General features: G+C 33.7%; 1 long non-coding RNA gene across 1 annotated transcript; it reads right to left on the bottom strand.

Moving 5' to 3' along the window:
• Window positions 1-812: 812 nt before the first annotated feature.
• On the bottom strand, window positions 813-2551 carry LOC134269680 (uncharacterized). Its single transcript, XR_009992622.1, has 3 exons — window positions 2387-2551; window positions 1594-1884; window positions 813-1237 (listed from the first exon to the last, which is right to left on the bottom strand). It is a non-coding gene; the product is annotated as an uncharacterized LOC134269680 (long non-coding RNA).
• Between the last annotated feature and the right edge of the window lie 24994 nt (window positions 2552-27545).

Genomic DNA, 27545 nt, shown 5'->3' with positions numbered 1-27545 from the left:
TGAGAAGACTTGGCCCTTCATTTTAACAATTTAAATTACCCTTTACTCAAGGATGCTTTGTACCAAGTTAGGTAAAATTGGCCCAGTGGTTCTTGAGAAGAAGTCGAAAATATGAAAAGTTTACAGACGGACAGATGGACGGACAATGGACAAAATGTGATCAGAAAAGTTCCTTGAACCTTTGGCTCAGGTGAGCTAAAAAGCTTATGGACATACAATGGTCATTCATGTATAATGTTACACATACATATACTACTGAGACACATTTCAAACTCTGATCAATAACTTACATTTACCAATCACAGAATGTGTTATGGGACTTATAACAAATAACTTAAATTCAAATCAATGGCACAAAATAAAGAATTCCAAAAATAAATAAAAGTCCTTCATAGCAGTCAATACAAGCTTTGTTACAACGCACTTTGAAAAATTACGCACTTAAATTTAAATTTTCAAATTTGGGACCAAGCTAAACGCACTTTGAAAAAAATAATTTTTTTTGAAAGCGCGTTAATATCGACCATATTAACGCACTTTGAAAAAAAATGTAAAGCTTGATCAATGTTCTCACAAATAATCGGTATGATAAATAATTGACCCTGGTTAGATAATTTTTTTATGATGAGGTCACTTCAGGACACGAGATATTGAATATTTAAATATCTTAGGTTCTGATAAATGTTATAAACAGGAAATTGGTCTTTTAGAAAAAATAGAAAGTTTAATATCATTATTTTGTTTATTTTGTTTCTGTTTAAAAATTCTAGTATGTAATATTATAGGTAGATGTAAAGGGGGGGGGGGGGGGAGCTAAGAGTGAACGACTTAAAGCATTGAATTTATCTTAAAAAGTGGTCAGTTTGATTTTTCAAATCTATGAAAGTTCTTTCTCTCTCATATGTTTTACTTTACTTACATATTTTTAGTTTTCATCTGTTTTAAGTTGACTCATTTTTTATTTAAAGTTTTCAACGTCATACCAGTTATGTAAAATATTACATATACATACATGTACCTGTTTTGGGTATAGCATAGGCATCGAAACTGGGCGAAGGGCAAGAGAAGGGGGCTTAGCTCCCCACTTCTTTTGGAAAGATATACATCATATAAGCATTGAAAATGCGGCTTTTCCTTTTTGGGGTTTATTACTCCCCTCCCACGTTTTATTTGTTACTGACGCCTATGTATTGGAATGATAAAGATTTGGACTGATAGATTTTCTATTTGTCTTCTCCTCTTCTCAACGGGAGTAAATCAATGCATAAGTGTTTTGAAAGATAAATTACAAATATAATCTTTCCATTACTAAAATCTGAATCCAGAATTTTTTTTTGTTTTTACATATTTTTTCAAAGTGCATTAAGTGTCTCCATGATAAAATATATTAATGTAAACTCTTTACGCACTTTGAAAAATTTTTCAATTTTGTCCCAATTTTAACCCACTTTGAAAATTTTTTTTCAAAGTGCGTAATTTTTTCAAGTGCGTTGCCACAAAGCTTTCTGTTGAACACAATTAGATTATCTTAATCTTATAGAGTGGTTAAAAGCTAGTACATGTATCTCAGAATCCACTTTAACATTGAAATACAGAATGTGACCATTTATAGTAATTAAGCTATTTCAATAAACATGCCACATCTGCTCTACACTAAAATAAATATATAATTATGCTGTCCAATATGGCACCATGGTTTCCCTCTCGGGTAGTGATCGAAACTTCATGGATCCATCAATTCCACAAGAAAACAGATTATGTTCTGGCCAAATGGCTACCTGTGTTACAGTGACCTGAGGCTGAACCAATGCTCTTAAAAAATATACTTTTACGGTGTTCTCCTGGGAAATTGACAACCAGCTGATGAACATCCAAACCCCAGACCTGAAAAATAAATAAATCATAAATCTTGTGTACATACAATTGTTCTTCCTTGAGTGTATTTCTCTTTTTAAAACCTTGTTGTAAAGAAAAATGCAACAGAGCAGACCAGGGCCCCTGAGACACTAGCCAGATGCTCCATCATTCCACCCATCTGATCACTTTATATTGTACCTTCCTGACTGCTTAACAATCCCCCTGCTTGAAAGTTCTCATATACCACCCACCCTCCCCCAAAGAAACCAACCCAAACTCTTCTCTGCCAGGTTATTCACTTGTCACTAATCTAACACTTAGAACACCATCAAATGCATGTTCTCTAATGTTTAAAATAAAGTTTAATGAGAAAATTCTTTAGTCTCTGATCAAAAGGTTTGGGAGTCAGCCAGGTTCAATTGCCAGTGGTGGGATGCCTTGATGGAGCAGTTTACTAGTATTCCAGGGGACCTTATTTAAAACCGTTGTCTGGTGCTTGCACTTTTCTGTATTCTCTTTCATTACTGACCTTTATATCTCCCTCAGCAGACCCAGTGACAAAGTACTCCTCCTCTGGATCCATGGCTAGACATCTGATTGGTTCATCATGTGCTTGGAAGGTGTGTCCAAGCTGTCGTTGACGGATGTCAAAAATACACTTCCTCTTTTCGTCCTCAAGATATAAAAGCTGGTGATGTGGTCCCGTACGAAATTCAGAGACGTATTACGCCTGGATTTTTTGCAAATCCTGGCGTACAAGAGACGTATTCTTAAAAATACGGTTCATTTTCAGGCGTACACGTATTTTTGCCAGAAATACGTCTCCTTTTTTCCAGGCGTAAATTCTAAATCCGGGCGTATTTTCTACTTAGTCTCTTTGGCACATGGAAATTAAAACTTAGAAAATTTCAAAAGGCGTATTTTTTAAAATTCGGGTGGATTTTTCAACTTAGCCAAAAAAACTTAGTCAACATTCTCTTTTTTTTAAAGTATTGAGTTGCATAAGAAACATTTTTATTATATTATATAACTTAAACCAAAAAAAAAACCAAAGTATTGCATGAATGTATACATTTAAAAATATTGCATTTATTGTTGCATTAAATATCAAAGCAATTATTTTTCATATATTAAACTGATTTTTTCTTTTGGAACTTTTTTTTTAGCGGACCTAAAATTTTGTCATTCCCATTTTTTTTAAAAATTATTATTTTTCTTATTGATCATAACTGTAAAGTAGATAGTATATTCTTTGAACTTCATTATTGTTTACATGTTATTACCATTAAATGTTTTTCTTATAAAATGAAATTTGGTACTCTTTACCCGTATTTTTGGGCACGGCGATTTTTTAAAAAGCTTCTTGTCCAAGACACGGACACGGCTTCCGTGGTTTTCAAGAAACTTTGGAGGAATTATTTTAACTAAGGCGGGTTTTGGTTCAAACTATTTATTTATATCTCACGGCTTTTTACTGAGCATTATCATAACTTTGTTCATGGTCATGAGCTAAGTCAAAATTTTGGAATTGTATTTATGTCAGTCTGGGATAATTTATTCACTTTTGAACTAAATGCAGTAAGTGTAATCTAGAATAAATAAGTCAATTTTTTTTTCATGATCTTCCTCTGATGTTAAAATGAATTGAAATAGTTTAGGTTTTTTGAATGACTTTAGTTGGACTTTCACTAAATGTGACATCACTGTCTAGTGAAAGTTTTAAAATTAAATTCTTTCTCAGATTGTGCAAATTTAGCTAGTAGATTGAATAGTACATTATCATTAAAATCTTATTAAAAACTAGATGGATTGTAACTTAAAGTTAATCTTTAACAGAAAGTAAATGATTCATGTAAGATTTTTAACTTTTGTTCTAAAACTAAGCAAATCAATGTGAAGTTAATTTGGTTTCTTTCCACAGTCTCTAAAGGCCATGACCTGTCTAAACAAATGCACAGATCCCGTGACTCCTTATATGGTATACGGCACGGCTTTTTTGACACGGGTTTCCAAAAAACTGTGTTTCCATATATGGAAAAGGACACGGGTTCACAGAATCCGTGAGTCCATATATATATGGAAACTAGCACGGCTTTCTGACACTTGTTTTGTAAAACCGTGTGATCTCATTTAAATATTTCGGCCAATATACCGTGCCGTGTCCGTGCCTCGACCACTTTTAGGCACGGTTTTCCATACATACTTTACATAGGAGCACGGAATGCTAAAGCACGGGTTTTTGGAGACGGAATCCGTGCCTGAGCCGTGTCTAAGCCGCCCGGACTGTTCGTACGGGTTAAGATACTCTGTTACATTACCATCAACTTTCACTTTGTGCTAATTACTTACAGATGTGTTGAGCATGTTTAGGAACGACTTATCTGTGATGTTGTAAACCTAAGAACGGCTTATCAATTTATATCCGGTTTGTGTACAGCAGTTCTATTTCCCACCCCAGTATCTTTTTAATTCATATAATGAATACACCTTGTTTATACATTGATGAAATTTTATTTTTATGTTCTAGCTGTAAACAAAACAGCATTTTTCTTCAAAATTACAAATTGTACTGAGTAGAACTTCCAGAAGTCATAAAAGAGTTTAGCTAACTAGGGGGTTGTAAATAACAGCATCTGCATCCAAGTATTTGCGCCAATTTTAAACCACCAGGCAGGTCATGCCAAGAACAATGAGATTAGAGAAAGCCACAACAAAGCACAGATGGTGTAGAAGAGGTAAATATTTTGAAAACATAGCTTAACATTGAAACTTTTTTATCTATGAAAATAAAAAGACAGCTGCATTTGCTTTTGATTTGCAGAGCCAGATGTTAATGATTGAAAATTGGGTCAGTAGTATTTTGAATTACATAAATTATTCTTTTTCCAGAAAATGATTTACATCTAAATCCTTATCACAGTTGGAAAATTGATTGAATGATGAAATGGTCATAAGAGGAGGAGAAAAGATCTTGCAGTATTAAGAGTTGACCAGCAGCATAGCTTTCCATAAATGCAATAATGCCAGTGAACTGTAGCCATTGGAAGATTGCATCAGGAAGAAGATGACTGTTTGCAATGCCAGTTATAAAGCATTCAAACTTCTTTTTGTGAATATTTCAATCTATGAAAATGTGATTGGGAAATGTGATGTGAAACGTGAATGACAGAATTGCTCGTGATTTGCATCTTTTATGCCAATTTAGGAGTAAAAAGAATGGCAGGAGTACTCGGCATGATTCTCAAAACTGTGATTCACTGTGATTATTGGAATGTTTCAACTGTTTATTATAAAACTCAGCCTTGGATGTTAAAATGCTGTGAAACGATTAATATATTCTAACATGTAACTGTGCTTTGAAAAAGTAAATGTAAGATTATGATTTTAAATTTTAATGACAATCCTTTAATTACTAATGAATCTCATTTACATTTTATCACACTGAAAAATATTAAGAAAATAAAAGTGATGTATGCTTAGCTTAATTTGTCTAATCTTTTTTAGCATATGTCTAGTCAAAAATCTTTGTACTAAAGTTGATTGTACATTTATATTCATGCTATAGTTGTAGCTCCCATTGCTGTAATATAATTAATATTTAATTCAAATCTATTTAAAGCAGGCGTATTTTTTTGTACGGGCGTATTCTTTTATACGGGCGTATTTATTTTGCAGGCGTATTTTTAAGGGTATGCTTGAAATCTAGGCGTACTTCGATCTATTTTTAAAATTTCTAGACGTATTTTGAATTTCCAGGCGTACTCATTTGCATATTTCGGCCAAAAATACGGGAGGATTACGCCTCGTGTACGCCTGTATTTTACATTATACGCCTGGTTTTATATATTCATTTCAATAGAGATTTCCACAAGGATTTTTAGATTAAAATACGCCTGGATTTTTTTAAAAATACGTGACTTAAATTTCGTACGGGGTGCGTATACAATGGCTGGTCAGCCCTGTTCATGACAGATGAATGCTGTTGTTACAGAAAGCAGATAATTCATTCATGACAAAAATCCTATACATTAAATTACTTTTTAAGGTCTTCCATCTTCAGCGGAAGACCTTCTAGTGATTCTACTGTTTCTTATTAAGGTCTTCCGTTTCCAACGGAAGACCTTATTGTTTTCGTTCGGTTTCTTTTTCCCTATTATTATTATTATTATTATTCTTACCGATTTTGTGCACGCGAGTTCTCGGTAGTGGCTCATCCGATTTTCATCAAACTTTCAGATCTGATAGGTATTGGTCTGAACCTTATTGGAAATTTTTTTCGGCGATGACGCCACTTCCTATCTCGAGATATTATGAAATTTCTGATTTTTATAGGGTAGGCTTGTCCGGGAAACTCCTCCGAAACGACTTAAGATATTGACTTAAGATTTTCAGTGAAAGTAGAGGAAGAATTGTAGAGTTGCGGGCTGGTGTCCAAATCTTTCTAGCGCAAAAGGCGCCGAAGCTCGGTAGGGCCCGAAAAAATATCTCAGAAACATCTCACAAAATTTGACACCTTTTGTTTCATATCTTCTTATCTCTTTATAATTTGTTAAGACATATAAAACGAAAGTTGTGCAGAATTACAAGAACTATTACATGATATGAAGAAAATGGGGCTGACTCGTCAAATTAGGGGCTCAGAAAAATCTTTAACTCTTTAACGATCAATATTTTGTGATACATTACAAAAGCAAAGTTGTTCATATTAACAATTTGCAACAATATATTTTAATATTTTGGTCATATGTTACGTAATTAGGGGTCACGAGGGGCCAGAATGCTAAATCTTTGACGCTTCATATCTCGAAAAGGGGGAAAATTTTGATAAGCAATATTGAACGAAAGATGGTCAGAATAACGATCTAAACAATATGCATACTTTGAATTTTTGTAAAATGGCCCCATTAAGGACTTGTCGGGGTGGCCCCTAAATATTTATATTAAGCATATCTTCTTAACGAAAAGAAATCTCTGAATAGTTGTAGAACAAAAAGTCTTTGAAATCACAAGACCTTTCGTTTGATATCAAGAAAAAGGGGCTGACTCCTCAAATTAGGGGCTCAGAGAGGCTAGAAGTCTTTCATCTTTAACTCTTTCATGATCAATATTTTGTGATACATTACAGAAGCAAAGTTGTTCATATTAATGATTTGCAACAATATATTACACTATTTTGGTCATATGTTACGTAATTAGGGGTCACGAGGGGCCAGAATGCTAAATCTTTGACGCTTCATATCTCGAAAAGGGGGAAAATTTTGATAAGCAATATTGAACAAAAGATGGTCAGAATAATGATCTAAACAATATGCATACTTTGAATTTTTGTAAAATGGCCCCATTAAGGACTTGTCGGGGTGGCCCCTAAATATTTATATAAAGCACATCTCCTAAACGAAAAGAAATCTCTGAATAGTTGTTGAATAAAAAGTCTTTAAAATCACAAGACCTTTCATTTGATATCAAGAACTGACCCCTCAAATTAGGGGCTCAAAGGGGCCAAAGGTCTTTTATCTATAACTCTCTAATGATCAATATTCTGTTATTCATTACTGAAGCAGAAGTATTTATCTTAAAGAGTTTCAACAATGTATGATACAATTTTGATCATATGTTACGTAATTAGGGGTCAGAAGGGGCCAGAATGTTAAATCTTTGATGCTTTATATCTCGAAAAGGGGGAATATTTTGATAAGCAATATTGAACAAAAGATGGCAAGAATAATGTTCTAAGCAATATGCATACTTTGAATTTTTGTAAAACGGCCCCATTGAGGACTTGTAGGAGTGACCCTTAAATATTTTTATTTAGCATATTTCCACAACGAATAGAAATCTCTGAATAAGTGTTGAACAAAACATCTTCAAAATCAAGACCTTTCATTTGATATCAAGAAAAAAGGGCTGACTCCTTAAATTAGGGACTTAGAGGGGTCAAAAGTATTTCATCTTCAACTCTTTCATGATCAATGTTTTCTTATAAGTATCCATTATGAGAAGCAAAGATATTCATCTTAATTATTTGTAACAATACATTATAAAGTTTTGATCATATGTTACGTAATAAGTGGTTGCAAGGGGCCAAAATGCTATATCTTTGATGCTTTATATCTCGAAAAGAGGGAGTATTTTTAAAAGCCATATTGAACAAAACATGTTCAGAATATCGTGATAAAAATCAGAAACTTAAAAAGAAATGAAGGAAAACTTAATGTCATTCTCTTTTAACGAATATCTCAGTCAAAATCATATCTCATCTTATCGAGAAATTCAACGGAAGACCTACTCGTTGCTCGCAACGAGATCTCATCTAGTTATTATTATTTTTTTTTTCCCCAAAATTTTGTGCAGGCGATTTCTCGAAAACTATTCGGTGGTTTTCAATGAAACTTTCAGGAATTATGCGTCATTATATGAACTTTGTTCATCAGAAGGAAAATTTGGAATACTCACCTTTGGTTCCAATTATTGACAGTTTTCTGATTTTAAAATGGATTTTTTGTCCCCCCTTTTTTACGAAAATGGTCTAAGATATTAACTGGAGACTTGTTAGAGATGATAGATGATGACTTCTAGATATGTGAAATCACCTTTTCGTGTGTCGTCAGTACTTCCGGTCGCTAGCGGAAGCGAATTCAAATAGTCCATATTTTCTAACTTTTTTGTTTTTCGATTTTTTTCATTTATTTTTGGAATGTTAATAGAGACCGTTCTTATAATGCTTACCATATAATTTGTTTAAACATTAATAAATCTAAACTCTAGATATTAACATTTGAAAATCTGAAGCGGGCCCAATATGGTGGCTGTCTATGTCAACTCCGACATTTCGCAACAGGGGTTTTCAGAGGCAGCCAAGCGTTTGCTTGAACGAAAGTTAATAAGGATAAATGAAATGTAAAGGAATACGGGGATTGTCACGATGTAGTTACGTTGCAATTCTGTGTCAAACTAAGTTTAAATCCATGGTCATCTCAAACGTCTTTTATAATTGGTTTCGGCTGGTTCTCAAAGTAGAAAAAGAAAAGACTAAATGTGCAAATGAAATACATACCTACTATCATTTGTTTTGCGGAAAAACAGATCTTAAATCATAGTTACAAATAATAGTTTTTAAGAAACAATATCGATGTATATATAGTAAGTATTAAACGTATCCACTGTTTTGCTCATGCACACTTGAGTCATATTAAACTAATAGGAAAGACAAACATAAGAAAAAGATTTTTTTTGAAGAATTGAGTTTATATTAATATTCTTGTCTCATAGATATGATTTTAAGTTATTGAACATAAATGGTATCTGATTCCTTTACCGTCTTAGGGCGACACATGTTTTTCGGCGAAACATTTCAACCTTTTCATGAAAGTTTAACTAATCGAGATAGTTCAGTATGGGGATAAACAGGAAGTTAAAAAATGTAAAAAAAATTATAGCAGTTTCATTGATTTAGTGTCACTTATCTATTTACGTCATAGAATTTGTAAATGTGTTACAATTTCTTTACCTTGAAATTTTAGCTATAAGAACGTTCTTTTTTATTTCCATTGAAACTATCACACTTATTTAATGGTACATTCAAAAGAAAAGGCGCGGAGATTCACTCGTGATGTTTGGCACTAAATTTTGAATAGTAACCCGCCTTTCATTATTCTAAGACAGATGTACTGTTTCAGAATTATATACAAGTAGGTTTAGAGCTGTGGTCCCAATAGCGTAAAGTAGTAAGCGCTTTGGATTTTCATGCTGGCGACCCGGGTTCAATCCCCTTTGTTTCCATAAAGTTTTATAACTTTTTCTGCTCGATTTTGCGGGTTTTTTTTTCCAGAATCAGATGGAAGACCTCTCGTTGCTCGCAACGAGTTTCTTTTCTAGTTATTATTATTATTATTTTTTCCCCCAAAATTTTGTGCAGGCGATTTCTCGAAAACTGTTCGGTGGTTTTCAATGAAACTTTCAGGAATCATGCGTCATTATATGAACTTTGTTCATCAGAAGGAAAATTTGGAATACTCACCTTCGGTTCCAAGTTATCGACAGTTTTCTGATTTTAAAATGGATTTTTTGTCCCCCCTTTTTTACGAAAATGGTCTAAGATATTAACTGGAGACTTGTTAGAGATGATAGATGATGACTTTTAGATATGTGAAATCACCTTTTCGTGTGTCGTCAGTACTTCCGGTCGCTAGCGGAAGCGAATTCAAATAGTCCATATTTTCTAACTTTTTTGTTTTTCGATTTTTTTCATTTATTTTTGGAATGTTAATAGAGACCGTTCTTATAATGCTTACTATATAATTTGTTTAAACATTAATAAATCTAAACTCTAGATATTAACATTTGAAAATCTGAAGCGGGCCCAATATGGCGGCTGTCTATGTCAACTCCGACATTTCGCAACAGGGGTTTTCAGAGGCAGCCAAGCGTTTGCTTGAATGAAAGTTAATAAGGATAAATGAAATGTAAAGGAATACGGGGATTGTCACGATGTAGTTACATTGCAATTCTGTGTCAAACTAAGTTTAAATCCATGGTCATCTCAAACGTCTTTTATAATTGGTTTCGGCTGGTTCTCAAAGTAGAAAAAGAAAAGACTAAATGTGCAAATGAAATACATACATACTATCATTTGTTTTGCGGAAAAACAGATCTTAAATCATAGTTACAAATAATAGTTTTTAAGAAACAATATCGATGTATATATAGTAAGTATTAAACGTATCCACTGTTTTGCTCATGCACACTTGAGTCATATTAAACTAATAGGAAAGACAAACATAAGAAAAAGATTTTTTTTGAAGAATTGAGTTTATATTAATATTCTTGTCTCATAGATATGATTTTAAGTTATTGAACATAAATGGTATCTGATTCCTTTACCGTCTTAGGGCGACACATGTTTTTCGGCGAAACATTTCAACCTTTTCATGAAAGTTTAACTAATCGAGATAGTTCAGTATGGGGATAAACAGGAAGTTAAAAAATGTAAAAAAAATTATAGCAGTTTCATTGATTTAGTGTCACTTATCTATTTACGTCATAGAATTTGTAAATGTGTTACAATTTCTTTACCTTGAAATTTTAGCTATAAGAACGTTCTTTTTTACTTCCATTGAAACTATCACACTTATTTAATGGTACATTCAAAAGAAAAGGCGCGGAGATTCACTCGTGATGTTTGACACTAAATTTTGAATAGTAACCCGCCTTTCATTATTCTAAGACAGATGTACTGTTTCAGAATTATATACAAGTAGGTTTAGAGCTGTGGTCCCAATAGCGTAAAGTAGTAAGCGCTTTGGATTTTCATGCTGGCGACCCGGGTTCAATCCCCTTTGTTTCCATAAAGTTTTATAACTTTTTCTGCTCGATTTTGCGGGTTTTTTTTCTCCAGAATCAGATGGAAGACCTCTCGTTGCTCGCAACGAGTTTCTTTTCTAGTTATTATTATTATTATTTGTTCCCCCAAAATTTTGTGCAGGCGATTTCTCGAAAACTGTTCGGTGGTTTTCAATGAAACTTTCAGGAATCATGCGTCATTATATGAACTTTGTTCATCAGAAGGAAAATTTGGAATACTCACCTTCGGTTCCAAGTTATCGACAGTTTTCTGATTTTAAAATGGATTTTTGTCCCCCCTATTTTACGAAAATGGTCTAAGGTATTAACTGGAGACTTGTTAGAGATGATAGATGATGACTTTAAGATATGTGAAATCACCTTTTTGTGTGTCGTCAATACTTCCGGTCGCTAGCGGAAGTGAATTTAAAAATTTCGTATTTTCTAACTTTTTTGTTTTTCAATATTTTTTCATTTATTTTTGGAATGTTAATCGAAACCGTTCTTATAATGCTTACTATATAATTTGTTTGAACATTGATAAATCCAAACTCTAGATATTAACATTTGAAAATCTGAAGCGGGTCCAATATGGCGGCTGTCTATGTCAATTCGGACATTTCGCATTAGGGATTTTCAGAGGCAGCCAAGCGTTTGCTTGAACGAAAGTAAATAAGGATAAATGAAATGTAAAGGAATACCGGGATTGTCACGAAGTAGTTACGTTGTTATGTGTCAAACTATGTTTAAATCCATGGTCGTCTCAAACGTCTTCTATAATTGGTTTTGGCTGGTTCTCAAAGTAGAAAAAGAAAAGACTAAATGTGCAAATGAAATACATACCTACTATCATTTGTTTTGCGGAAAAACAGATCTTAAATCTTAGTTACAAATAATAGTTTTAAGAAACAATATCGATGTATGTAGTAAGTATCAAGCGTATCCACTGTTTTGCTCATGCACCCTAGAGTCATATTAAACTACATTTGTAATAGGAGAGACAAACATAAGAAAATCATTTTTTAGAAGAATTGAGTCTATATTAATATTCTTGTGTCAAAGATATGATTTAAGTTATTGAACATAAATGGTATCTGATTCCTTGACCGTCTTAGGGCGACACATGTTTTTCTGCGAAACATTTCAACCTTCTCATGAAAGTTTAACTAATCGGGATAGTTCAGTATTGGGATAAACAGGAAATTTTAAAAAGTAAAAAGTTATTGCAGTTTCACTGATTTAGTGTCACTTATCTATTTATGTCATAGAATTTGTAAATGTGTTAAAAACAATTATTTCTTTACCTTGAAATTTTAGCTATGAAAACGTTATATATGTATAGTGACCGCCTTTCATTATTCTAAGACAGATGTACTGTTTCAGAAGTATATACAAGTAGATTTAGAGATGTGGTCCCAATAGCGTAACAGTAAGAGCTTTGGATTTTCATGCTGGCGACCCGGGTTTAATCCCCTTTGTTTCCACAGAAAGTTTTATCACTTTTCAGCTCGATTTTTTTTCAGAATCGGACGGAAGACCTCTCGTTGCTCGCAATGAGTTTCTTTTCTAGTTCTTTTAACAATCATATAGAAATAACCAGAAGTCTCTGTCAAGACTGTAGCTCTACTGGTTATCTACTTATAATAAAGTAACAGAAAAGTAGCATGCAGTTGGGACTTAAAACTTTAAAAAGCAAACAGTAGAATAATGATCCTAGATCAAGTCTCATAGTCTCTGTTTGTGGCAAGACTGCAAAAAGACTACAACTGTAGGAATAGCTTTTAATAAAACTTAGAATTTTCAATTCTATTTAATATGGCAACATCAATCATCAAAATCAAAAACACAAAAATGATAATTATGTATCTAAGTGTAGCCTACATGCATGCCAAATTACATTATAATCAGACTAGAACTGTATTTGGAATTGCATTTTGAAAGTATTTCACAGAAATTTCTACTCTTAATTAGTAACCATGGCAATACCATTCAGGGGAAAAAAACCAGTACAAAGAATTATGTAACTTATTGTACTTTACTTGTGTGCCAAGTTATGCTGAAATCAGACCAAAACTGTAGGAGGAGTAGCATTTTGAATGTATTTCACCGAAATTTCTATTTCAAGTAACCACAGCAACACCGTTCATTGAAATTTAAAACGGATAAAAAGAATTATGTATCAAAGTGCACTCTACTTGTGTGCCAAGTTATATTGAAATTAAACCAAAACTGTAGAAGGAGTGGCATTTTGAATGCATTTCCCAGAAATATCTATTTTTAATAACAATGGCAACACAGTTCATTGAAATCAAAAACTGATATACAGAATTATGTACATGTATCTTAGTGCAGTCTACCGGTATATGACAAGTTATCCCAAATGAAAAAAAGGGGGAAACAAAATACTATAACAAACTACTTACAAAACATATGTTTTGAAAGTGTTTTGATAGTATAGCAAATCACATGCAAATGAGCTAACAAAACACTATAACAAGTTACTTTGAAAACACTCTAACAAACTACTAACAAAACGCTTTAACAAAATACTTACGAAACACTCTAACAAACTACTAACAAAACACTGTGTTTTGATAGTATTCCATTAGTATAGAAAATCACATGCAAATGAGGCTAACAAAACACTCTAACAAAATACTAACAAAGCATAAGTAACAAATCATCAATAAACCACTAAATTTGAATTTTTAAAATTATAATTAGCAAATTCACAAGTCTTTGAAAACATCTAAACACAGTCTCATATTGAAACATTACATGTATAAACATCTTGTTTCACAGTATTTTGAATTCCAGGTTTGACATTATTGTTCAATAGACAATAGCACACCATTCCAACATTAAAAAACACCAAGTTCGATTCATGATCACTCTCTTATATCAATCATTCTCTGCAGTGAAATCCTTTGGTGTAAGAGATATAATTCTCAATCCATTGACCATTTCTCCATTCACATACATTTTCACAGAATTTTCAAGTATAATTATAATTCATTTAACCCAGTGCTTAAAACTGATCTAAGCTGGGTAGTATATGGATTAAAGGTCGATTCTTAAAATGAACAAAAACCCAATAAAAATAGGCCATATACACATCCACATTCACAGATTGAAGGTTTAACTGTAGTCCAGTTTAAAAGAACTTTATGTCATGCAATAAATAAATACCTTTGTTATATCCAGATTCATCCTGATTTTGCTTTTTCCAATCAGGGATCAATATATATACTAACACTTTACATGTCCCTTCACCAATCTCTTTGTTTCTCTCTGACCTAGTGCTGGTGGTTTGAAAATTGGCGCAAAACTAGTAACACAGGATATAAATAGATAAGTTGTTCTTGGAAGATTTTACTGCTCTTAGATAAGTCAACCCTTAATGTCTGTTAATCAAATGAAATGCTAACAAAATATTAATTTGATGCAGACAAGTATAATGAAACACTTTCAAAATGCAATTTCATTCTGCAGAGTGTAATGAAACATTAATAAAACACCAACAATATAATGAAACATTAACAAAATACCATGCCACCCCATCCTGTAAAGTATAGCATTGATGTTTCGTTAAATGCAACACTTTCAAAACATACTAAGAAAATATAAAAGTATGATTTGGTAGTGTTTTGAAGATATTTTGAAAGTATTTTGTTAGATTTCTTTTTCATTTGGGATATATTGAAATCAGACCAAAACTGTAGAAGGAGTAGGGTTTGAAAGTTTTCCTTAGAAATTTATATTTTTAGTAACCACTGCAACACCGTTCAACAAAATCAAAAACCGATATACAGAATTATGTATTTTAGTGTAGTCTACTTATATGCCAAGTTATATTGAAATGACAGACCAAAACTGCAGGAGGAGTAGCATTTTGTAAAATTGTTTACAGATGGACGGATGACGGATGCATTACTATTGCATAAGCTCTTCTGGCCCCGGGATCATGAAACATCTTAAGCTTAAGTCAAAATCTCCATTTGATAATGAAATGTTGTAAAAGTCAAGCTGACCAAAATGAAAATATTTTTCAATATTGTTTTTCAGAAGTTTTAATTGTTATCTGCACATTTGGAAATGAATTCCATAATTAATGAATATTTCATAGGAAATTGAAAAATTGACTTAAGTCTAAGTTTGTTTCATGATCCTGAGGCCTGGTCTTTGACCAGTAGAGCTAAAAAGCATAAGGAAAATATATTTCTTCATCAAAATATCAAACATTGCATCACATGGGACAGTCCTTCTAATTGTTTTTAATTTTTACTCTCCCCCCTTCATCTTTTTTTGTACTCACATTATGTACACATTAGCACTCCTAGGGGGCAGCAGTGTGTGGCATAAACAGACATCAATCTGCTCTCTGACAACGGAGTGGCCTGCTGTAGCTATGAGACTGGAGGATCTAATAAAGCTTAATTAAGTCACTGGTGGTCTTATTGTGGCAACATAAACTCTGCAAATAATCCAGATGCAACAAAATACTTGCTTTTAATAAAACTTGACTTTCAGACTTCAGAGTCTCTAATTCAGATATGTACATGCACAGTTTTAACAGATCTGAAAGTAATTAAAACACACTTATAAAGAAGTCACAGGGACTGATTCACTGACAATTTTACTTCATTTGATTCCTAATATAGTCTGTATGTCTGTAAACCTATTACATTTGGCAGTGTATTCTTTTAAGCGCTTTTGATGGAAAGATACTTCCCCTAATTGACATGCAAGTACATCGCTAAATGTCTTAAACAATGATTAACATGAATAAGAACATCAAGAAATGCACTAAATCAAATCTACGCTAACAATGTTTAAATATCATTTTCCACTAAATATTATACATTATAATTATATTGTTAAAAATATTTTAAAGTGAAGCCGGGAATGTAAATCACTTCTGTTTAAGGGTCAACTCATAATAAACATATTCGCAATAAGCGTGTTTCACTGTATATTGACATTCATACATCATGTAATGTTCATACCAGGATGGGTTTGGTGGACTTGCCATTGACAAACATCTCCCTCAGTGTCACTCACACAGCACTAAAAAAAGGAATTAATTTAAAGTTTAAAGAGAAAAACTTAGAGACAAGCCTAAAATGAAGCATGCTACCAGAACCTTTCCATCTGAAATGACTGTCAAAACAAAAGAACAAAGCTAATAAGCTGAAAATCATCTGTAGGATTTATAATTTTTACCTTGTTTCCCTAGGAAGTACCTTAAAACAAAACTTTTGTGACTTTGGGGAAAGCCCCTGGTTGTCATAAAATTGCCAGTGTCTGCATGTGACCCCACTCATACAGTCTGACACTCCCATCTGCACTGCCAGTCAAATCTTAAGAAAAAAGATTTACTTTCATTGCAATTTTTAGAACATGGTAAAGATACAATTAAAATTTAACATTAAATACATCATAACCAGAAGTCTCTGTCAAGACTGAAGCTCTACTGGTTTGTACTTATAGCAATTAAGGAAGAGAAAAGTACTTAAGCAGTTGGACATTGAAACTTTACCACAGCAATAAAACAAATTTATGTCAATAAATAGTTTATGCATGATGACCAGGACACATGTTTTTGTTTACATTGCCTTTAGCATGATATTTAGGTATTTTTAGTTCACGCATGCGCACTTTTACTTTATGCTTATTAGCTGGTCAGCGCATGCGCAGTCATTCTACATTATGTAAACATCCACAATATTTTTACTGTCTGTAAAGGGATGTTTATATGCTTGTGCATCATAAATAACGATCTTTGAACGACTATACCAACATTATATCAGCACCAAGGATACACAGCGTTGGATTTCATAGGTAAATTCTTACTATTTATCACTATTTGCGTGAAAAATCGATAGCGTTGGTTCAAGGATCACTCAGTGCAAATGGCGCGCAGCGACGATCAAAGATAAACAAACTGTGTTAACGAATGTACACTCTAGTATTCTAATAATCTGAACAAATTATTTCTTCTGCTCCAATTTGTGACTAACCACTGTGATATGTGCAAGTGAAACTATTCCTACAGCATTGTTGCTGACGATGTCAACCTTGATAGTGGGAGACTCGCATGTGAAAAGACTGAAGTCATTCATAGGAGCAGATCGTCCAGCTGCATCCGTTTTTGACATTTCCGGATTAAAAGAAGTTAATTTCTTTGGATTAAGCAGAGGACTTATTGACAAGGGTCACCATTTAGCTGTGATTTCATCTGCCTTCAGACGCTACATGCTTTGTTTAGATCATACTGTATATGTAGTCCTTTCAATGGCCAAAATTTTGTTGCATAATAATTTTACTAGTCAGTCCATTTCTCAGGATACAAATGTGTGATAGTTTTGTAGTATTTTGTGTACATATATGGTTTTTGATTTATTGTCATTTATTGAAGGAGTGTTGGATTTTTTGTACCTGTCACATCATTTTTGTGTAACGTCTTTGATGATTTTTTATATGCTATTATGTATTGTGAACTTATGATTTGTACTCCTTAATAAATGACCATTTTTATTCTTTAATATATGGTAGTTGACTCTTCTTATACAGAATTTGGGCAGGCAGGCATAAATAGAATAATGAGCCTTGATTTTCTTAGTGTACTTGCTTGCATGCCACATTATATTTTAATCAGACAAAAACTGTATTTGGAGTAGCATTTTGAGACCCGTACAAAACAGTCCAGGCGGCTTAGACACGGCTCAGGCACGGATTCCGTCTCCAGAAACCAGTGCTTTAGCATTTCGTGCTCCTATGTAAAGTATGTATGGAAAACCGTGCCTAAAAGTGGTCGAGGCACGGACACGGCACGGGATATTGGCCGAAATATTTAAATGAGATCACCCGGTTTTACAAAACCCGTGTCAGAAAGCTGTGCCAGTTTCCATATATGGACTTACGGATTCTGTAAACCCGTGTCTTAGTCTGTAGGAGGAGTAGCATTTTGAAAGATTATATCCCAGAAATTTCTAGTTTTAGTAACAATGCCAACACCTTCATCAAAATCAAAAACCGATATACAGAATTACGTATCTTAGTGTAGTCTATTTGTGTGCCAAGTTATATTGAAATCAGACCAAAACTGTAGGAGTAGTAGCATATTGAAAAATTGTTTATAGGCAGATGGACAGACGCCGAACGCATTACTATCGCATAAGCTCTTCTGATCTCTGACAAGAAGAGCTAAAATTCTGAGATCATAAAAAATATGCCTTATGCGGCTTTTAAGAAAGAAAATTGACAGTAAACATACATGTATCTACCCAGAAATACATGTGGATTTCACATATTGACAAACAGCCTACACACCATCCAGGAAAATACATCATGAACACATGAAAAAGTCAGTTAATTCCTTTTAATTCAGCAGGTCATGATAACTCTGTAAAAGATATGATATTCCTAGTACATGAGTACAAATTAAATACTGTAGGCCTAAAACAAAATGCGCAAAAATGAAAAGAGAAAAAAAACAAAATGTGTTTGTGAAACATTGATGCTCCCATAAGGCAACATAGCAAAGATTAAACTTTTCTTAAATGCAAATTTAATATGATGGTACCAAAAGTACGATATTCTCACTGAAAATACAATTGTGAAATATGAAAGTAGGCCAAGGTTAATTTTTTTTTTTTTAAGTACAGAAATCTTCATGGTCAAAGGTCATCGGTATCCATTGAAAGGTCTTGCCACATAAAATACATCTGTGAAGTATGGAAGCCCTAGCCCTAAATGTTCAAAAGTTATTGCCAAGGTTAAAAGTTTTTAAAAGTAGGTCAAACTCCAAGGTCAAGGGTCTTGCTATCAAATGAAAGGTCTTGTCAAAATGATTAGATATGTAGAGTATGAAAGCACTAGCCCTAACCCTTTTAAAGTTATGGTCAATTAAGGTTTGCTTTTTAAAAGTAGGTCAAACTCCAAGGTCAAGGTCAAAATTCTTGGTATCCAATGAAGGGTTCAAAAGTTATGGCCAAGGTTAAAGTTTTTTCACAAGTACCGAAATCTCCAAGGTCAAGGTCAAAAGGTTAAGGTTGTTGGTATCTAATGAAAGGTCTTCAAACAAAGAATACATATTTGAAGTATAAATGTCCTGGCCTGGGGGCCATAAAACTTAGACGAGCTCACTTTTGTTCTCAGTCTCACTTTTCCACAATATATTCCTTAGAGAAAAAGTGAGACTGAGATCAAAAGTGAGCTCGTCTAAGTTTTATGGCCCCCAGGCCTGGTATCTACTGCTCAAAAAATATGGCCAAAGTAAAAGTTTGGATTTTTTGTGTACAGTCGCTCGCGTGGCGCAGTGGTAGAGCGTCTGCTCTAGAGTCGCGAAGTAAGGAGTCAATCCTTACGTCGCGGGTTCGAATCACACAACGGGACACGGAGACCGGTCCTTCGGATGAGACCGTATTAACCGAGGCCCCGTGTCGCAGTAGGTGCTGGCACGAAAAAGAACCCTCACTGCTCAAAGGCCCTGAGTGCCGAACATAGGACAAAATTTGTAGCCCAGTCCACATGCAAGTGGTGGCGTCTCCATATGAGTGAAAAATTCTCGAGAGGGACGTTAAACAACATTCAATCAATCAATCAAGTGGGTCAAACTCCAAGGTCAAGGTTAAAAGGTCAAATTTGGTGGTATCCAAAGAAAGGTTTTGTCACAAGGAAAACAAGTATGAAATATGAAAAATCATAGCTCCTCTAAATCAAAAGTTATGGACAAGGTTAAAGTTTTTGCGGACACACAGCTGGACAGACAGACGGACAAACAGGACAAAAACTATGTACCCCGGAAACTTCATTTACGGTTATGGGGGCATAAAAATTGTACATGTCTCTATATATATATGGAATTTCAATTGATTCATTTTGATTGGCTTTTTCCTTGCTCGAGACCTTTAAGGCCTACATGTATACCGTATAATCCCTATTAACCGCCCTGGGCGCTTAGAAAATTGCGAAAAGGGGGTGGTTAATTTGGTATTCTCTTTATAATATTTAATGTCATAATTTAGCTTCTAAAAATCTTTTGAAAAAAAAAGTAAATTCAAAGAACCACTAAAACAATTTCTATCTTCACATGAAGATAATCTACCCAAAATGGTAAATTATATGTTAATTGATTCATTTTCCACTGAGAAATTGGTTAAACGACAAGTTTCATTTTCACTTTCTTCAAATTTTGGCAGACTTTTGATACCATTCTAGATGATTTTAATCACTTTACAGGGGGCCCTTATTACCTGAAAATTGAAAAAAGACCTAGGGGGCGCTTATAGAGGCAGGGGGGGGGGGGGGGTTAACAGGAATTATACAGTATGTTTAGAAATTTAACTTGAAAGCTTAATATTTATATTTGAAATATATATAATACCTTCAGATATATATATAGATATAAATCAATACTTTTATGAACATCATTTATTATGTGTATAAATTTTACGTTCAGCAACAATACAGAGAGTTACAATTTAGGCTAATACTTTTTGGGGTTTTGTACTTTTCAACTCTAGCGTGACTGATCATGATTGGATGCAGGGCTGGCATGGATGTTGAAATCCTGAGCCATGCTATCTGGCATTTGGCATATCTGAAAGCTTACTTTTATGTAGCTTCTGACACTAAATGTTCTGCTTTTTCATTCCTTTCCCTCAGGGTAGCAGGTCCTCTAATGTGTCATCTTTATGTGAGGAATGAGGTCTGAATCCTTGACAAGTCAAAAAAAAAAGTTTGTATTAAAATCTCTGTATGTTATTTGAAGAAAACTACATGTACAAACTCTTTCCTGTTTATCTTTTCTTTTGGTTATATATCCAATTAATCATATTCATTGCTAGCATTTATTGATTCCCATATTTGTATTTTTCAAGTTCATAGTACACTGTAACAAGAGGCCCATGGGCCACATCGCTCACCTGAGCACTCTGGCTAGGAAAAAGCAGAAATTGGTTTATTACTGAAAAATTTAATCCAAAAGTAGTCCCATGACCAATCAAGGCTTTGCTATTCTTGAGAAGATGATTTTCAAAGAATTTTCCTATATATTTCTATGTAAAAATTTGGTCGGCCATTTTGGCCCCGCCCTACCCCCGGGGGTCATGATTTGAACAAACTTGAATCTACACTACCTGAGGATGCTTCCATATACTGTAGAAGTACTTTTTTCCGCGTGGTATTAATTTCCGCTATGTACGCGGTCACAAAATTTCCGCGGAAATTTGTCCAAGCGTACTTAATGTCAATGTAGGGCTTTTAGTGACAATCTAGAAAATCCGTGTAATTTTCTACCCATGAATTGAACAGAAATTGTGATTCCGCGAAATTATGACCCCGTGGAAAAAAGTACGTCTACAGTAAATATGATCAATTATGGCTTTGCTATTCTTGAGAAGAAGATTTTTAAAGAATTTTCCTATAATATTTCTAAGTAAACCTTTGGTCGGCCATTTTGGCCTCGCCCTTCCCCCGGGGGTCATGATTTGAACAAACTTGAATCTACTCTACCTGAGGATGCTTTCAAATTAATATGATCAATTATGGCTTTGCTATTCTTGAGAAGAAGATTTTTAAAGAATTTTCCTAGAATATTTCTATGTAAAACTTTGGTCGGCCATTGTGGCCACGCCCCATCCCCGAGGGTCATGATTTGAACAAACTTGAATCGATCTACACTACCTGAGGATGTTTCCCCATAAGTTTCATCTTTCCTGGCACAATGGTTCTTGAGAAGAAGATTTTTTAAACATGCCACCCAATTTTCATTAATTCCCAATTATCTCCCCTTGAACAAGGGCTTGGCCCTTCATTTGAACAAACTTGAATCCCCTTCACCCAAGGATGCTTTGTGGCAAGTTTGGTTGAAATTGGCCCAGCGGTTCTTGAGAAGAAGTTGAAAATGTGAAAAGTTTACAGACAGACAGACAGACGGACGCCAGACAAAATGTGATCAGAAAAGCTCACTTGAGCCTTCGGCTCAGGTGAGCTAAAAATGATATCGAATTCTTTACACAGCAGTGTATAAACAACAAATAATCTAAAAAATTTCTACATTATCAATTTTGAATTGATGATAGTTTCATATATGAAATTAAGGGAATGGAGGCATTTCCTCCCACCGTGGTAATGACTCATACAACTACAACATGCCTTTATGCCCCAGGTAATCAAAAACTCAGGGGAATATACTTTTAGTCCTGTACGTCTATCTATCAGTCTCTCTGTCTGCTTAATATCTGTTTGTTTGCAGAAACTAATAACCAGTTGACCAAAACTTTTGACTGGGTGAGGCTATAGCTATTTTCTTATTTCACAAGTTTTCCTAATCCTTGATCGAGACAAGACCTTTCCTAGCATGGGTACCACCACACAATTTTTACTCCTATCACCCATGGATGCTATATGCTAAAATTGGTTGAAATCGTTTCAGTGATTTCAGAGAAGAATTAAGCTGAGAATGTTGAAATGTTAACATACCCGGTACAATGGACAACGGACAGTGCACAAGGACAGATGCAAATAGATAGTCATAGGTCACCAAAGTAAACTCAAGTGACCTAGAAATACCAAACTTGTTAACTTTTGCTATTTTGAACAGTTGGTGCTACTGGGCTTCATACTTCTCTTGTGTATAATCATTAATGTGAAAAGACTTAAAATTTTGCATACTGGTAAATTATAATTTTTAACCCATTTGACCTTTAATAATATACTTTGACCCACTTTTCAAAAAATTTTAACCTTGGCTATTAACTTCTGAAAGTTAGTACTATGGCTTTTATATTTCAAAGGTGTATTCCTTAGGAAAAGACCTTTACTATATACCTAATGTGTATCAACCAATTTTACTGTTGAATTTACGTTATCACGTGACGTCGTGATTAGGGCTGAAACAATACACCGGCCCCTCCACGAAACGTATTGCAATACTTGTGTCACAATTCAAATTTTTCGATACGATACATTTTTAAAAGGGAACATATCATTAGGTTAAAGGGTTTTTATCACGCATAGAAATTTCTTAAAAATTAAACACTATTATATTCTTGAAACATATAATTATCGTTTAATCATAAAATAATGCTTTAAACTGTCGTATTTAAGCCATAATACGTCCGTAATGTAGGGTCTTCAGATTGAAAATCTCCACTAATTAGATAGGGGTCACGTGGTACTGAAACGTCATAGGTGTCAATGGGCAATTAGACCTCGTAAAGCGTATCGTAAGAAAACATCTATACAGAGTTCCCGAAACTAGTCAAAAATATGTCGGACAATTGTCCTGTAAATTTTTAAAATTCGCCGGACAAATGTAAAATTTACCGGACATTAATTTTTTAGATAAAATAAAATTTAAAAAAATTCTTTAATTTATTCCTTTTCTCTCTCTCTCTATTTCCCATTCAGTTTGTCTTACCGGTTTGTCTTTCCAGTTTGCCACTCTAGTCCATGATCAGGAAGACCTTAGGACAGCTAAATGAAAAGTTGGCAAATACGTTTTTTTTTTACTTAATTTATAAAAAATATTTTCCATTAGGCCTATGTATCTGGGGTTTGACGTCACTGACGGTGTATGATGACCAGGGCTTCATCGTATAAAAATTATGTCCTTTCTGACATATTTTATTTTTAAAATAAAATCTGCAACATGACGTCTTTTGGTTGATTGTTTTACTTAAGAATGTATTGACAGAAATATGTACTAATAATATAAAAATATGCAAATTAATCATAAAAATGATGATTTTAACCCTTTGTGTGCGGGAACCCAATATATTGGGTCTGACGTCATAAACGCTACCGTGCGGGAACCCAATATATTGGGTCTGAGTTTGGAATTAACGTATCGCCAGCTGTCAATCACAACAAATTTTCAACCAATGAAATAATTTCGTTTATTCTGCGCGTTCAGTAAACACTAGCTCCGCCATATGCTCCGACAAACACTCGCAGTGGGCTAAGCAGTCGACAATAAAGAAATTGAATAAATAAGCCAATTATCGTTTAAAGATGCAGTTGGGGAACTTGTAACTCCAACAACAGGTATCCCGAAAGGGAATTATGGATGTTTTGGGACCGCGATGCTTTGGGACGCCGACGTTTCGGGACTTAACACGTTTCGGGACTTCTGAATATTTTGGTCAGGAAATGAAATAAAACTTGTTAATTTGCTGTTTTTTAATGTTTATACATGTATACTTTCTTAGTTTGATACAGATACTCCAAAAAATCGGTATTTAGCGTAACTTGATGATAAATCTATGCACAATATCATAGGTGTTCGTGGAAAAAAAATCAGATTTTTTTTTATGTTGAAAAAGGGGGTTGGTTGGGATAATCCTGTCTACGAGCACCTGTGCACAGTATAGAGATTTACAGACTGCCTTCGATCTTAATTTTCAAATAATACACATGTATAACATGCATACATACGCATATGAATATATCTAAGCGTCATCAGTTCATAACACTTCTACATACGTGCATGTTTTACCTTCAAAATACGTACAGACTTTTATTTTAAAAGAGAACTATAAGATTTTTGAGTCAGTAATTTCAAAGTTATCGTGTTTATGATATTGTATATGATATTGTTGACTTGTGCTTGATAGTTACCATTTCTTTTTACCAGTTTATATAAAATATGCAGGATTGTGGTTATAAACTTTTATTTTCCGTCATTTTCATTTTTTTAAAATTAAATCAGATTAATCTATCCAATAAAATGATTCTAAAAATTAACTTTTAATTCCCCCATTACTAGTATATTATTTATTTATGGAGAACACCATCGTACATTGGGAAAAACATCGAAATTATTGATCAGTTAGTGTAGACATTAAACAATGCTTTGTAGTTTTAGCCCCCCACTATCCACAGACACGTAGCAGTATAGGTTAAAAAATGGGGATAGTGGTGGTGTTTGGATTTTGAAGTTCGAACCCCCCCCCCCCCCCAATTTGCTTCCGACGCCAATAATTTTTATGATAAAGACATGTGCATTGTCATTACTGGTATCTCAAAAAGGATGCTATATATGATTTAATGAATTATAGTCCGACTGACATAAGGAAGATATTTATAAATACAATGTAAAATTGTAATATATACGAGGGTTGTCCCAGAAAAACGCGAACATTTTATATTAGATTTGTATGATATATCTGACTACAATTATTCTAAATCTTCACCATGTACCTACTGCTATCTAGAACGTGTGCACATTTTCACCTGAATTTAAAGTAAAGAAGAAAGATTTTTCCATAAAAAATAGAATCAACTTACAGCTTAACTGTTACAAATGAGCTGCTTCTGTTTTTCCAAAGTCGAAATTTCCGGAGAGATTTATGGGAAGACCATTTGATTCTGGAAGGGGGAGGGTTTGCAATTTTTTCCGAGTTAGATTATATGAATTTTCATGTCGGTGAAGGACGGATTATTTATTTCCAACGGCAGATTATTTATTCTCCTCTTCATTGAAAAAATCAAACAAGCAAAAAAAGAGGAAAGAAAACGCTGTTGACAACCCTAATTTGTGTGTGTGTGTGGGGGGGGGGGGCAAATTATTTATTTCCTTCCAGTAGAGGATAGATTATTTATTTCCAAAATAACCCAATTTCTTTATCTGCCAGACCACCCCCCCCCCTTTCAGAATCAAATGATCGTCCCCTTATAGATGCCTCTGTAATTTGCTATTTTCCTTCGTCGACATCGTTGTTTACAGTATGAGGGAACTCGGACTTTCTCACATTCTCAGAAAGGGATAATACGAATGTTTTAGGTGAATGAATATAAAAACCCTTTGTTAAAACATTTGCCTTTTGTTTTTGTCTCAAAGTGGGTTCGTATGGCAAATATTTTACAGCAAAATCATCAGGAACTTCGGACAAAATCTATCGGCGTTGACTTACTCCCCATGTTGATTATGTCGGAGCACCATTGGAGTTATCTCCCATAGCGCGATGGGCGGAGTCTGGCGATACGTTAATTAGCACTTCGTAACATAAAACTTTGTATAAAACGTATAAATGAGTTGTGAATTACTAAAAATCTATCAATATGTATTATAAAACTACAATATATTGAAAAATATGTAATTAAGATGTGAAAATATGCGAATTATTTGTGAAATTGTGATTTGAATTGAAGGTGTTGGCGTTTGTTACGATGCAAGTCAGTCCGCTATTTTTGGAAACAGGGAAAAAACGCGCATGTAATAAATATCTACTAAATTGCTCTAATGTAAAGGAAAATAAAGAAATAAACCTCAAAAATAGTTAAATATCAATAATTCTAATAAATTTGTGCTAGTAGACATAAAATTACTGAGAAATTGTCGATATTTTAGCAGAAAAAACTTTGGTTAACTTGACTTGACCTTAACCTTGCAAAGTTCTTCCTGTTAAAACGAAAGTAGGGTGCACATGCTACTGAACTTCAGTCTGAAGCATATCGAGAGCTTATATGGTCGGCAAAGTTTTCTATTTTGGACATAATGTGGTTATTATTTGTTTATTTGGCGTTTTGTAAGTAGACATGGACATTACATCGTCTAAATGAAAACAATAATGCACGAGATTGAACCTGGGACGTTTTTATTTTCCTCAGTCAGTCAGTGGCTGTGCATGTTGTTTACATACGTAATTCAAGCTTTGCTTTGAAATAAAGGTTGGAAAATTGAAGCATCTTGTAAATTAAGAGTATTTGTTTTTTAACAATAAATAAACAAATAAATAAGTAAACAATTATTTTTTTTAATCTAAAGACCCATTTAAAAAATGTTGAAAAATAAAAAAAAAAGTCACCTAATTAAAAAAAATAAACGTGGAGGACCTTGAACACTGTAGGAAATTTTCCAATGAGTTATTACATTAATAAGTAAGTGCAAAAGAGATATATAGAGAATATATATCCATCAACATATATTTGTGATCAAGCAAAATTAATTCATGATGCATGCAGGTATTCGAAATGTACTCGATATGAATTTTAAAAAACTGACAATTATGGAGTCAATTAAGTGGCCCTAATTACATCTTAAATTTCTGGTTTAAAGCTGCTTGATGTTCCAACTATTTGGGAAAAATTTCAAATATTTTTTATAACAGTATAATAATATATTGTAAAATTTTTAGCACAATTAAAAATTAACAAGCTAATTCAGAGAATTCGTGTCCCCCGCTTAGGGCAAAAGTCGGCTCCCCCTGACTGAATTTGTAGAATTATCAAATGTATACATGTATACTGAAGCAAATAAAATACATGTATGTCAATATGCATATAAAGATTTGATTGTTTATTCTTCATTATGTGTATAGAAGATTTTTTATATGGAATTT

Source organism: Saccostrea cucullata, unplaced genomic scaffold (genome assembly GCF_032062105.1).
Source record: "Saccostrea cucullata isolate Sc308-1 unplaced genomic scaffold, CSIRO_AGI_Scuc_v1 ctg1618, whole genome shotgun sequence".
NCBI lineage: Eukaryota > Metazoa > Mollusca > Bivalvia > Ostreida > Ostreidae > Saccostrea > Saccostrea cuccullata.
This window is presented reverse-complemented; position numbering and strand designations above follow the sequence as displayed.